This window comes from Triturus cristatus, chromosome 9, assembly GCF_964204655.1.
Source record: "Triturus cristatus chromosome 9, aTriCri1.1, whole genome shotgun sequence".
NCBI classification, from domain to species: Eukaryota; Metazoa; Chordata; class Amphibia; order Caudata; family Salamandridae; genus Triturus; species Triturus cristatus.
Window position 1 is genome coordinate 350,924,960 of NC_140592.1, and position 12,233 is coordinate 350,937,192.

Genomic DNA, 12,233 nt, shown 5'->3' on the forward strand with positions numbered 1-12,233 from the left:
TTATTTGAAGAAATTAGAATAAGAAAAGAGTATAGATAAATGAATTGCAACACTAAATCATATATACAACTAACTGATTCATCACCAAATGAGGGGAATATCATGAGGTTAAAAGTTAATAAAAGTATTCAATGCGCATTAGGGTTTTAGGTAAAAGGATATTCCTTTCATGTCAGCGTTTGTAAACTTATCCCTCTAGAAAAACAGATCAACGAAGTGTGAGTATTGGTGTTATGGGCCCCACCACCAATGAATGTATTCGAGTGAGTGTGTTAATGCGATATTTGGTCTGTGACAAAGGGGGAATTTGACTTTCCATGCTGCAACACCTACACCAGTTAAACCGGGTGCATATGTGTGAAGTGGCGTCGAAATCCGCCATCAAACACAATGGAAGACTTAAGGAAGATACCGCTGCTGGCGAAGGTGAAAGTGACCAGTGAAACCCAAAGGTGGATTCAAGTTGAGAAGTACCTGAAAGCAGAGGGGACAGAGTCTATGCCACTCAGGAGTGACCAGGAGGCACGGAAGACGAATACCCACCGATGTCAAGTGCTGAAGGAGAGATGACGGTGACCTTGGAGCTGCAGCTGTGAGGACCAGTTGATGCTGTGGAAGACCAGGAGCCATTCACGAGCTGTCCAGCGTCAGATGTTGAGAGTTGGGGGGGTTGGTGTCCGTCTGGAGCACCAACAAGCCTTGGCTAATGCAAACAACGTGGAAAACAAAGAAGGTGCATTGTCGGGACCAGCAAGGTCCAGGTGACTCACCACAAGCAGGGGAGTCAGGGCAGTCCCCAAACAATCAGGAGAGCGCAAAGGATTCAAAGATGACGCTCAGGAGGACTCACAGGCCGGAGGCACTGGAGTCGCAAGAGGACCTCGAGCAGCTCACCAAAGATGCAGGCCCACGGTGCAAGTCATGTGGTGAGGACAAATATCTTAGTCACTGGAAATGCTTGAGAATGGGTCTACTAGGAGCCTGAAGCTCTTTGTGAAAGGAAGCCAACAAGCCTTTGCAACTGCAAGTCAATGCGGTGCACAAGGGGTTCGGTTCCTGCAGCTCCAACAAGGTATACTGGCCTCAAACTTGGTGAGAGGATAGGGCAGGCCTCGAGGGATGTGAAGAACAACCACATGTGTTGCTGAGCATTTCGGAGTCCGTAGGAGCCCAGGGTCAGCAGACTGGTGATCTTAGTTGTGGTGACTGCAGATGCAGGGAAGTGACTCCTTCACTTTAAGGGAGATTCCTTCAGGTGTCTTGGATACCCACAAGCCTTGGAAGATTCCTGTATGGTGCACAGGAACGGACATTGCAGCAGACGAGCAGGGCAACGAGATTAGGAGCAGCAGGAGTCTTCCCGGTTGCAGCCTTGATGCCTAGAGCGAAGTCCAGAGTGCCTAGACGGTTGAGGAAGAAGTGTCTTGAATTGAATCTTGTCCCACGACAAATCTAGGGACCCACCTTCAGGTAAGTCCTTAAGTACCCTAAGGATAGGGTTGGGACAATTCAGGGTTCCCTCCCAGGGGAGGGGTCAATCAGTGGGAGGCTACTCCCATGTCCTTTGTCCAGTTTCGCACCAGAGCGGGAGCCAATGGCTCCCTGAGCTGGTTTGAACTGGACTATGCAAGAAGGGCACCAAGTGTGCCCTTCAAGCAGACTGAGTGGCGCTAGCAAGCGTTCCCACATGGCCTCAATACACTAAACTCTGTGTGGGAGGTGGCCACACCTCCCTGTGACAGGATACCTATTGTTCTGCCTTCCCCTGCTCGAGCTTGGCTTAGCAGCAGGAGGGCAGAATCGTGTCTGTGGTCGGCAGCAGCCATGTTGTGCTGTCCGGGTCTAGAAGACTGGTACCAAAGTTACAGTTTGAGTGGTCCTTCATGGGTGGTATAACACATGCTTCACCTCATAGGGGACCCCTGGTTTACCTATGCCCTGGGTACCTCAGTCCATATACTAGGGACTGATAAGGGTACACCAGTGTCCAATCTGGGATGTACGTAAGTACTTACCACACCACTTTTAGGGCAGAAAGCACAGAGACTGGGGTCCTGATTAGCAGGATCTCAGTCAGACTAGTCAGAAACAGTATTACATCAAGCAAAAAGTGGGGGTAACCATAAAAGCAGATTCTACGTTCCTACATTTACTAATAGCAAGGGGAAAAACACACAAAGCGGAAAGAAGGGAAAAGGGAGAAAACAGGAACCTGCAAGAGTGAGATAAAAAGACAGTGAGAGTCAGGTATTGGATTAAATCGGTATGAGAGGGATGTAAGACTGCAGAGCCTTGGTATTCAGTGTCCTGATAAGTAATTTCCTTGTACTGGGCTTCTGAGCAGAGCTTTGAGCACCGGCATTCATTCATTTACAAATTAAACACTAGCTGTCGGTAGCATTGAGGCAGCAGATAATAAAGAAACAGGTGAAAGCAAGCATGAACAAAGGAGTTAAAGGAATTATAGAAAATTAAAGTGTCAGGAGTATTCATTGTTTGCACAGACACCCCTGGAACCCCATGATGAACTATTATCGATATCTATGGTCTACCAAATCCCCCCAAGAGTTTGTTGTTTTGGAAAATAAAACTTTAAAGGAATGGTAGTTCAAAAGGTGGGTAAAGGTAAAAACCTTAATCTTGTGTTGCTTTTAAAAGTATACACGAGCTAGAACACTTTGTTCACCAAGATGTAAGCATGGTACAAGTACATTATGCTCATGAATACATTTCATTACAAGACCGGGGGCTATCATTATGCATAAACCTTTATTGCTACCCCACATGCAGCCCTTTAAATAACGTACACACATCACAAAGTAAAAATATTCCATTGTGTAATCATAGTACAGTATACATGACCATGGCAACAACTATCGTCCTCTTTTATTAGCTGCTCCCTCAGTTGATAAGTACTTTGCAACTATTACTGATATATATTTAAAAAATGTCTTGCCTTGGTTGTATATACTGTTATAAACATAGGCCCTTAGTTTCTTTGGAGCTATTCCAATATATGTAATAAACCCATAGCCTTTTTGTTTCTTGCATTTATTTAATTGAATTTTACTGTTTTTGTATTAGGATTGTGCATGTTATTTTAACATTTAGTGGTATTATCGCATAAGAGGTAAGCCAATACTTATAAGCTCAATTGTTTTGCCATGTAAGTTTTGTATTTTTCATAAAAAATACTTACTGGCAATCTTGCACTGCTGGATAAGGCGTACTGATTTTCAGCAAGGACTCTTTCCCACTTGCTCTCGCCTCTGTGTGGCCGTCCTCTCCCAATGCCTCAGGTGCTTGGAGACTCGGCCGGGAGGGGGGAAACAGCTGAGACCACTGGTGTAACGAACGTTGAAGGGGCCCCCTTGCAAGGTACTCAGAGGGGCCCCCGCTCCAGATTTAATCTGGAGCTCTCCGGCGTGAGTACAGTGCTGAAGGGGCCCCCTGCAGCTCAGGGCCCCCCCACACTGTGGGGGATGCGGGGGCCTGAGTTACACCCCTGGCTGAGACGCTTTCACGCTAGCTGCACCCCTTTCTTTTCAGGATCCGGCCGCAGCGGTGACTTGGAAACGTGAGCATTTTGCAGCCCGGACGCGGCAGGGAACTCCAGCATATTTTTGATGAGCTCTGTGGTGAACACCTCCATAATTTTGACGAGTCCAGCCGCAGGAGTGAGCCTTCACTTGTATGCACAATGTAAATAAAGAAAAGGGGCTAATGTAATTGAGAGCAAACTGAAATCCAGGTGCCATTTTGGTTTGGGCAGCATTTTCTGGCTAGTTACCCTAACTACACCTTGTTCAAAGGCTAACACTGGTTACTTTAACTGCCTTGACTCTTCTTCACAATTTGAACAACTGTTTTTTCCTTGGTATTTCAGACGCTCCTCTGCCCTTTAAGTGCCTAAAAAGAAGGAAAAAGAGGTTTACTATTAGTTTCAGGATTCTAAACTAATTTTGGGGTCAGTATAATATATATTTTAAAGTTAAATATTGTAGATTTGTAGCTAATAGTCTTTTAGCTCTAAATATTTTAACTGTTATTGCATTAATATTGGCAAGTTTAGTTTTAGTTTGTTAAGTTCAGTACATACTACAATTGTTTAGGCAGCATGGCTGAGAAGACAGTATTGCCTCAGTTGGAGGTAAGTGAGTAAATGTTCAGGAAATACTTTGAAGAGGGTTTAAAGGCCTCTATGTCTAAGAAGAAGAGGAGCACTCTTTCAGAGGAGGAGTACTTCTCTGTCTCTTATGAAGTCAGACTGACAAATCCCAAAAAGGGCTGAAAGGCCCCAAGGAAGACTAGACATCTGTACAGAGCCAGTAATACCAGGTCATGGACAGAGAGGGACGAAACCCTGTCCTCCATGAGGGGTAGCCTTAATGGTACAAAAGGCTGGGGTAGTCTTAGCACTGCGAGAGACAATGGTGTCCGCTGTGGCACAAGAGGGAGTAGTGTCCTCAGCGGCACAATAGAGAACCAGGACTCACTTAGCCTGGAAAATCTGTTTGATGTCAATAGTGATGTAAAGGGTTTGATTAATTTTTCTTTAACTCTGATGAGGGCTTAGAAACCTTTGTGGGTCTAGACGATAATTTACAGGGAACTTAGTCCACTAAGCCAATTAATGACCCTTGGGTAGAGAGATGCTCAGCCCAGATGCCATAAAACACCAATGCAGTTCTGAGTGGTGGCCACTTACTCACATGGCAACATTTATTAAACAGGGGTGAGAAGACCTTTTGAGAGGCAACATCAAAATCTGATGTGGCCTGAAGGCCCCAGGCCAGTGATAGATGACAAGGCATGTCAGACACCAAACCTAGACCAGGAGTTAATTAATAACATTCCTGTTTAAATCAGGTAAAGACCCAAGAAAGGGACTAGAACGGTGCCTGAAACAGTGTCAGGGCTGTCTCTTGGACGTCTTCAGCCCTTTGGCACGAATACTGGACATGGCTGAAGAAGCACATATCAATGACTCTGAAGTAGACCTAGAGCTCCTAAGAGGTTGGAAACAAAGATCGATCTGCATGTTGGGCAATGCCAGTGCAGGTCTGATATCCAAAAGAAAAAAGGCCATTCTTATTAGAATGAGCCCTAAACTCGCTGAGTTTGCCAATAAAAAACAAAGAAGGCGAGTTTGTGGGCCTTCTCTTTGGACACAATTTTATTAAGTACTTGGGCAAGGCAAATACATTCCACCTTCACAACCTTAAACAAAGCGCAATATAACTTGAGACATGTATAAGGGTCAACAGGAGGGGACCCGCTGCTGGACGAGGAGTTAGACAGTCCCATTTTTATACCCAAAACCAGAATTCCCAAGGTTTGAGGGATTATGGCGGAGATTTCCAAACCTAACCAGGTTTCTACCCGCAGAGGGAAAGATCTAGAACAAGAGGAGGAAGAGCTAGATCTCAAAGCTCAGGATTCAAAGGTAAGTAGAACAACTTGTTCTACTTCTTTCCAAGTAAAGGTCGCTGGAAGGCTACAACTTTTCGTTCACAAATGGAGAGAGGTGACAAACGACCCCTGGGTTCTAGAAATCATATCAGGTTTCAAGATAGGTTTCTCAGCCCCAAGAGATTGTATTTGACAAAGAGAGAATGGATTTGGTGGATGTGGAGGTCACAGAAGCTCGGACGGTAAACTCCGCTCCGCTTGAGAAGTATGCGGTATTCGGGCACTCCGCGCAGGAATGCGGAATACGTGAATTCCACCATTCGGGTGTGCAGCGGAGTGTTTTCTTCCGTTCCCGCGCTCGAGTTTTCTTTTTGCACTCATCCGTGAGCACCAACACTTTCGGGCTGCTTGCGAGCATGCGCAAGACTTCTCACACCGCTAGCGAGCACCCGCAAGACTTTGCTCTCACTTGCACAGCTACTGGCCGCAATGGCACCAATCTAGCATTCTTAGTGCTGATCTCAAACGGAGCAGTCAAGCACCTTTTATGCTTGCGAATGCAGCTGAGAGGCATTTGGAGTGGATTTCTTCTCAAACTGGTCGTTGGAGATTTTTTTTGTGCGAGAAGCCATTTTTTAAAACATTTTTTTTCAAACCAGAAGGCAGTGTCCCAGAGACTCCAACTTCCTGTTCCTGTCCAGCAGGCTCCTCCAACTGCTTTGCCCTTCTCCTGGTCACTTTTCATTGGGATTTGGAGCTGAAAGGATCACTCTCCTTGTCTGCTGCATAGATACCATTTGATTTAAGGACTTTGTTTTTGAGATGTCACAAGAAAGTTGAAATACTGGTGTATCAGGGTCTTGTTTGTTTAACTGGGGGCATGCACGTGGATTTATTTGTACTTTTATATGATTTTTAAAATGTATTGTGGTGGGTGACCTGAAGTTTTAGTAGGGGCCTACAAATTTATTTTAATGAAATGTATCTTATTTTGGAAAGGAAAAATGTTCCACAGTTCAGTACATTTTCTTCTCCATGTTTTTCATTATATTTGCAATATTGATTGATTTAATTCACTATGTGGCCTAGTCTGCCAATAGGCCTTCCAGCCGGTAGGCCCTGTACTATTCATGGGTGCATGAAACAACTGTTTCTGTGGTGTCTGTAGAATTGGAACATCATTTAGGCCATGGATGGCGCTGTATTAAAATACAGAATGTGTTTCTTGCAGTATTTTACGTTTTTTTCCCCAGCAAAGTGTCTAGGTGGGGTAATGCCTTTGGAGGATGTGTGTTGTGAACATTTTTAGCCATGTTAATTTTAGTTTTTTGCACTTCTGAATTAAGGCTGTGTTCTCTGTTTTACCATGCTTTTTTCAATTAGCCTAGTGTGTGTGTTTATGTGTGTTTGGCATAGGCCACCATTTGTCTTTGTTGTTCATTATGCCATGTGGCCTGGGGTAATTTTGTATAATCAGTGTCCACCCTAGGCCTGCATGTGTTCTTTGTTTTCCAGGCCTCCTGGTTGTTGTTGTTCTGACCATGTGGCTGGCCTCCATTTTCTGTAGCCAGTCAGTGTGCTTTCCCCATAGGCCTGCATGTCTTCTCTGTTTGTGGCCATGCTTCCTTGCTGGTTGTGGTTGTTCTGACCATGTGGTTGGCGGTCATTTTGTGTAACCAGCAAGTGCGCTTTTGCCATAGACCTGCATGTCTTCTCTGTTTGTGATTGACCATGCCTCCTTGCTGGTTGTGAATGTTCTGACCATGTGACTGGCGGCCATTTTGTGTAGCCAGCCAGTGTGCTTTTGCCATAGGCCTGAATATCTTCTCTTTGTTCGCCATGCCTCCTTGCTTGCTGTTTGACCATGTGATTGGTGGCCATTTTGTGTAGGTAGGCAGTGTGCTTTTGCTATAGGCCTGCATGTCTTCTCTTTGTTCCCAATGCTTTTTTGCTATTTGTTGTTGTTGATGACCATGTAGCAATCGCAGACAGCCATTTTGTGTGTCCTCCCAGTGTGGCCCTTTGCCATATGCTTGCATGGATGGTTGAGCAATGAGATGGCAGTTTAATAAATTAAAATGATATGCTTGAGGCTAATGTCACTTATTTATATTTTTTTATTTTAATTGTTTTCAATTTTATTTTTAATTTTTTTCAATTTCGTAGTTATTTTTTAATTTTCAATATTTAATATTTTTTTATGTTAGCTTTTTTAAATACATGTATTTTATTTTTAGATCATTTTTTTAACCATTTCTGGCATCAATGAATCAACCCCATATCTGCTATAGACTCACAACAGCATTTATTGTGAAAGGATTATTCTATTGTCATTTGTCAGCTGCACCTTCCGGAGTGCCACATCCCACGTGATGCACATAAAGCAAACATTTACATCTGTATGTTTTGTTGGTACTCTTTCTTATCCTTCCTCAGTGTACGCCATGAAAGTTTATGTTGGTGTAGTTTTCCGTTTTACGAATGAACACTATAGTTAAATAATTATAATAACTTAAGTAACCACACTAAATGGTATTGTTTGCTTGTACTACTACTTAAACTGCAACAGTGCCACATTTCACTGATGTTTTAGGTGCACAAGAGAAGAGACATCACCCAGAATACTGCCAGACAGAAGGGCTGTGCACAATGTGAAGTGTGACTGTCTACGCAACACGATCATCTCTTCAACTTGTTGTGAAGCTAAGTGCTACTGCCAACTGACAGCTTCAAGATGGCCCCAAAGAAAGGTGAATCCACGAAAGTGGCTAGTGTGGAGAAGAAGAAGCAGATTTCTACTACTGGCGTGCTGATCGCAGCCTTTTTCAGGAACGTTGTGCCTGCCGCACCGGCCTCCGGTGAACAAGTGGAGACCAGCACTCTTGCATCAACAACACCAACCCCCAACCTAAGCCCAGGACTTTGTCTATCACTGAGGCAGCCAGTGCAATCATGTTGATGCTGACAAGTAGTGATGTTTAATCAGATTTATCCCTTTCGTAAAGTAGTACACAATCATTTCAGGAAACAAAGCAAAGTGGACAGCAGCCAGCAATGGTACATTTGTCTGATGTTGGAGCAGAACAAGAGTTTGAGCTTCCTTCAGAGGAAGAAGTTAAGCCTCCACTTTTAGAATCATTGGCTCCCAGATCTCCAGCAAGAAAAAGGAAGGATACTACAGCACCATCTTCTCCAAGCACCACTTCTGACGATGGTAATAGGGACATGGAATGGACCCCGACAGTGACCAGGAGACAACAGGAGAGGCAATGGAAAAGAAAAGTTCCAGAAAGACTTAGACTTATTAGAATGGGATGATGAGGTAGTCATGGTGGAAGGTGACAAAGAGGAATCTGACATTGCTATTCAACGAGCTCCAAGGCAGCACCACCCCCAGCTCCTATATTTGCAGAGCCCCAGCTGAGACCTGCACCAACCCCTGCCTCAGGGGAAGCAGAGAGGCAATCGACAACATACCCACCTACCTATAATTCTTCTTCAGGCATTGGCAGTGACCCAGTAAAAAAGTACTCCTCCCCAGTTTGGGACTTTTGTTACAGTTAGCAATGAGGGGAGCGTATTTCAGTATGGACCATTTGCCACACAAATGTTCATCGAGGTAAGCCTGGTACACGTTATGGTATTGGAGGCCAGGTGACGCATGTGAAAAAATACCACACAATCAAGTGGGAGGAGCACCTTAAAAAATTGCTGAACGTGGTCGTGGTGGTGGGGAGAGCCAGGGAAAATCAGCTCCAAGTCCAATCACAGGGGAAGGTGCGGATGATGAGGAAGAAGAAGGTGACATCTTCACGCAAAGCAGCCCTGTCCCCAGCAGTGTGCCAGCAGATTCACCCACCTAAGTGACTTCCCAGTGCCCCAAGAAGAAAATCCAGGCAACTATCACAGGCATGAGGGGCCCTATGAGCGAAACCACCGAACTGCACGTTTGAACAATGAGAACTGGCAAAAATGTTAGCGCTGGACCTCCTCCCTTTTTCTTTGGTGGAAGATGTCGGATTCTTCGATATTGTGGCAGCCATCTGCTCAAAATGGAAGGTTCCAAGTAGGACATATTTTGCCAGAGTGGCTGTTCCAGCGCTGCATCACAATGTGCTGCAGTTGGTTGGACAAGCTTTGTAGCACAGTTTTGTTCACACCATCCACCTGATGACAGACATGTGGACCAGTTGTCAGGCGACTGATTACATGTGCATCACAGCACACTGGATCTCTTTTGCAGGGGTAAAGCAAAAGATATCTTCAAATCTTGGCCCTGAAGAGCGTTTTAAGAGTGTTTGGTGTCATGCAACAGTGGCCATGTTCATGATGGAGAAATCACATACAGCTGTAAACATATTGGAGGAATTTACCAGCAAGGTATATGAACGGCTGCGACCCAGAGGTCTTAGAATTGGATTTGTTGCCATGGACAATGACAGTGACATAGTCTAAGCCATGTCAGATGGAGGATATTTCAGGGTCCTGTGTTTGGCCCATTGCATCAACCTGGTGGTGCAAGACTTCCTCAAAAAGGAAGACCTAGTCAGCAACATACCTGACCACCGGCAGAAGAAACTGCACCCATTTAAGCCATTTTCTTTAAAGCCCGGAAGCAGCTGCGGATTGTTCAGCATAATAATAGAGCACCAGTTAAAGCCCTGATACAGGAGGTGCCACCACATTGGAACTCCACCGTTTACATGCTGCAACGTCTGTTTGAGCAGTGCAAACAAATCAATGACTATGTCATTAAAAGAGGGGGGATGCAGCTGGGAAAGCTGTGACCATGGATGCGTACAAATGGGGCCTAGTCAAATGCCTGACACATAGGCTACTCCCTTTTGAGGTTTTTACACGGGAAGTTAGCAAGGAGGACAGTACGATGGCCAAGCTATCCAGTTGTTGCATCTCTTTCCAGACCAGGTAAAAATGCATCTGGAAGGTTCACCTCTGCAGGTGTGAATGAAAACACAGAAGCACATGCCTTGGTTGAGACCTTAGTCTTGCGCTTAGCTACTAATATAAGGCTGCAACATAACATCATCAAGTTTAAAAAGTACATATGTACCATACTACTTGATCCACGGTACAAAAAAATTGTGCCCATTGTCATCCCTTTTTCTGAAGGGGATGTTTTAAAATACAAGAAGTGGCTTGTAGAGCAGGCCGGAGATGTGGAAGAAGAACGGCTGGAACTTCGAGTCCCACCTACAGTTCTGGGGTGCATCCTTCAACTCCCAGAGAGGGCAGTCTTTTCTCACAGCAGCCAACAATACCATCAACCAGAACACCAGCAACAACAGCAAAAGAAAGACCTCTGCATTGTATTGGTTTCAATTGTCAGGCCTCAAATCTAGTACAGAGCCGATGGCAAAATTGAGCAAGTGACAGTACCAATGACCATCCACAGGATGTTGCAGAAGTATCTGGATGATCCAAATGAGGTCTCTGTGGATCAGAATACATTGATGTATTGGTATGGGAAGATGCACCAACTGCCAGAGCTCAGCAGGCTGGCAATAAAGTATCTGGCTTGTCCTGTCACCAGTGTGTCTGCTGAATGTGTTTTCAGTGCAGCAGGTGTGGTCATCACAGTGACAAAGACCAGTTCTCGACTCAAAATGTGGAGAGATTGACTATGATCAAAATGAACCAACAATTTATATCACACAATTCCCTCATTCCTGAAACAGCAGCCTAGGAGGAGGAAGAGCGTGTTTGGTCCAAAGTTGAGTCAAATGTGTTAGCTGACCAATTTCTTGGTGAACAACCTGAGTTGGAGGACAAACTCTACTTCCCGGACTAGGTATGCCAGTGCCCCCATAAAACTTTAAAAATGTTCTCTTTGAACTTATTTCTTTCTTTGCAAAACAAAACAACAAAATTAGCTAGAGGAACGTTATTATTTTTGTGTCAAATTTATGCTGCTCCACCTTTTTTATTAGTCACATGTATACTGCCGGATTGCAGTTGAACCAGTGTGCATTGAAGACGCCTCCGCAATTCCATATGCAATTGGGGACAATGTCTGCCGCCTTTGCATGCCTATTGCCTAATGTCTATTCCTTTTTGCTGCACTTAGCACTAAAAGGGCTGACTAATAAAATTATTTATTACCTCCAAGACTGCCTGCCAAGACCAAAATTGATACCCGTGCTTGGATTGGATGAGGCAACTTCAACTATTGCAACAATTAGTGACTTTCACACTTAGCCAGATTTAATTAATTGCAGGGTGTCATCATTTTCCTATTTTCCAGAGACCAGAACAGTCACTTTAGTTAACAAACAAAAACCTATGCAAAATACTGCAACTCTGTTTCTTTCTCTACTTGTTCTTAAACAGCAGCGGACTGCACTCCACATCTATCTTGCTTGGGTCATCGTGATTCATGATGATGATGACTGGTCTGGGACGGTGTTACTCGGAGTCTGGATTGGAGGAGTATCATGGAAGAACACAGGGCAAAAGCTGCAGGACTACCTCATCAATAGCTAGAAGCAAGAAGTTATTGAGTCTACTATCGACTTCAGTTCAAAGGTAAAACAAAAGTCTGAGGCCTAGTACTCAGCTGTGTGAAATAGAGAGAGGTACGTTTGTGAAATACTGCTCTGTGTGTTGTACTTGTTGAAAAAGTGATACTCTGAGTCCCCCTTTTCTTTTTTTTGCACTGCCTCTGAGTCTTCTTGATACGGTCCTCATGAAGCTTACCTTAATTCTGTCCTTCTCCTTGACTTCAAAATACAATTTCTCTTTTACAATTCACAGGGCATCTTCTTGTTTACTTCATGAACAAATGGCGAAAGCTAACTGAGCTC

General features: G+C 44.4%; 1 long non-coding RNA gene across 1 annotated transcript in view; it reads left to right on the forward strand.

Annotated features, from left to right (window-relative positions):
* LOC146797913 (uncharacterized) overlaps positions 1-12,233 on the forward strand; it is a 92,518-nt gene that overhangs the window by 20,310 nt on the left and 59,975 nt on the right. The gene's annotated exons all lie outside the window — the stretch shown is intronic.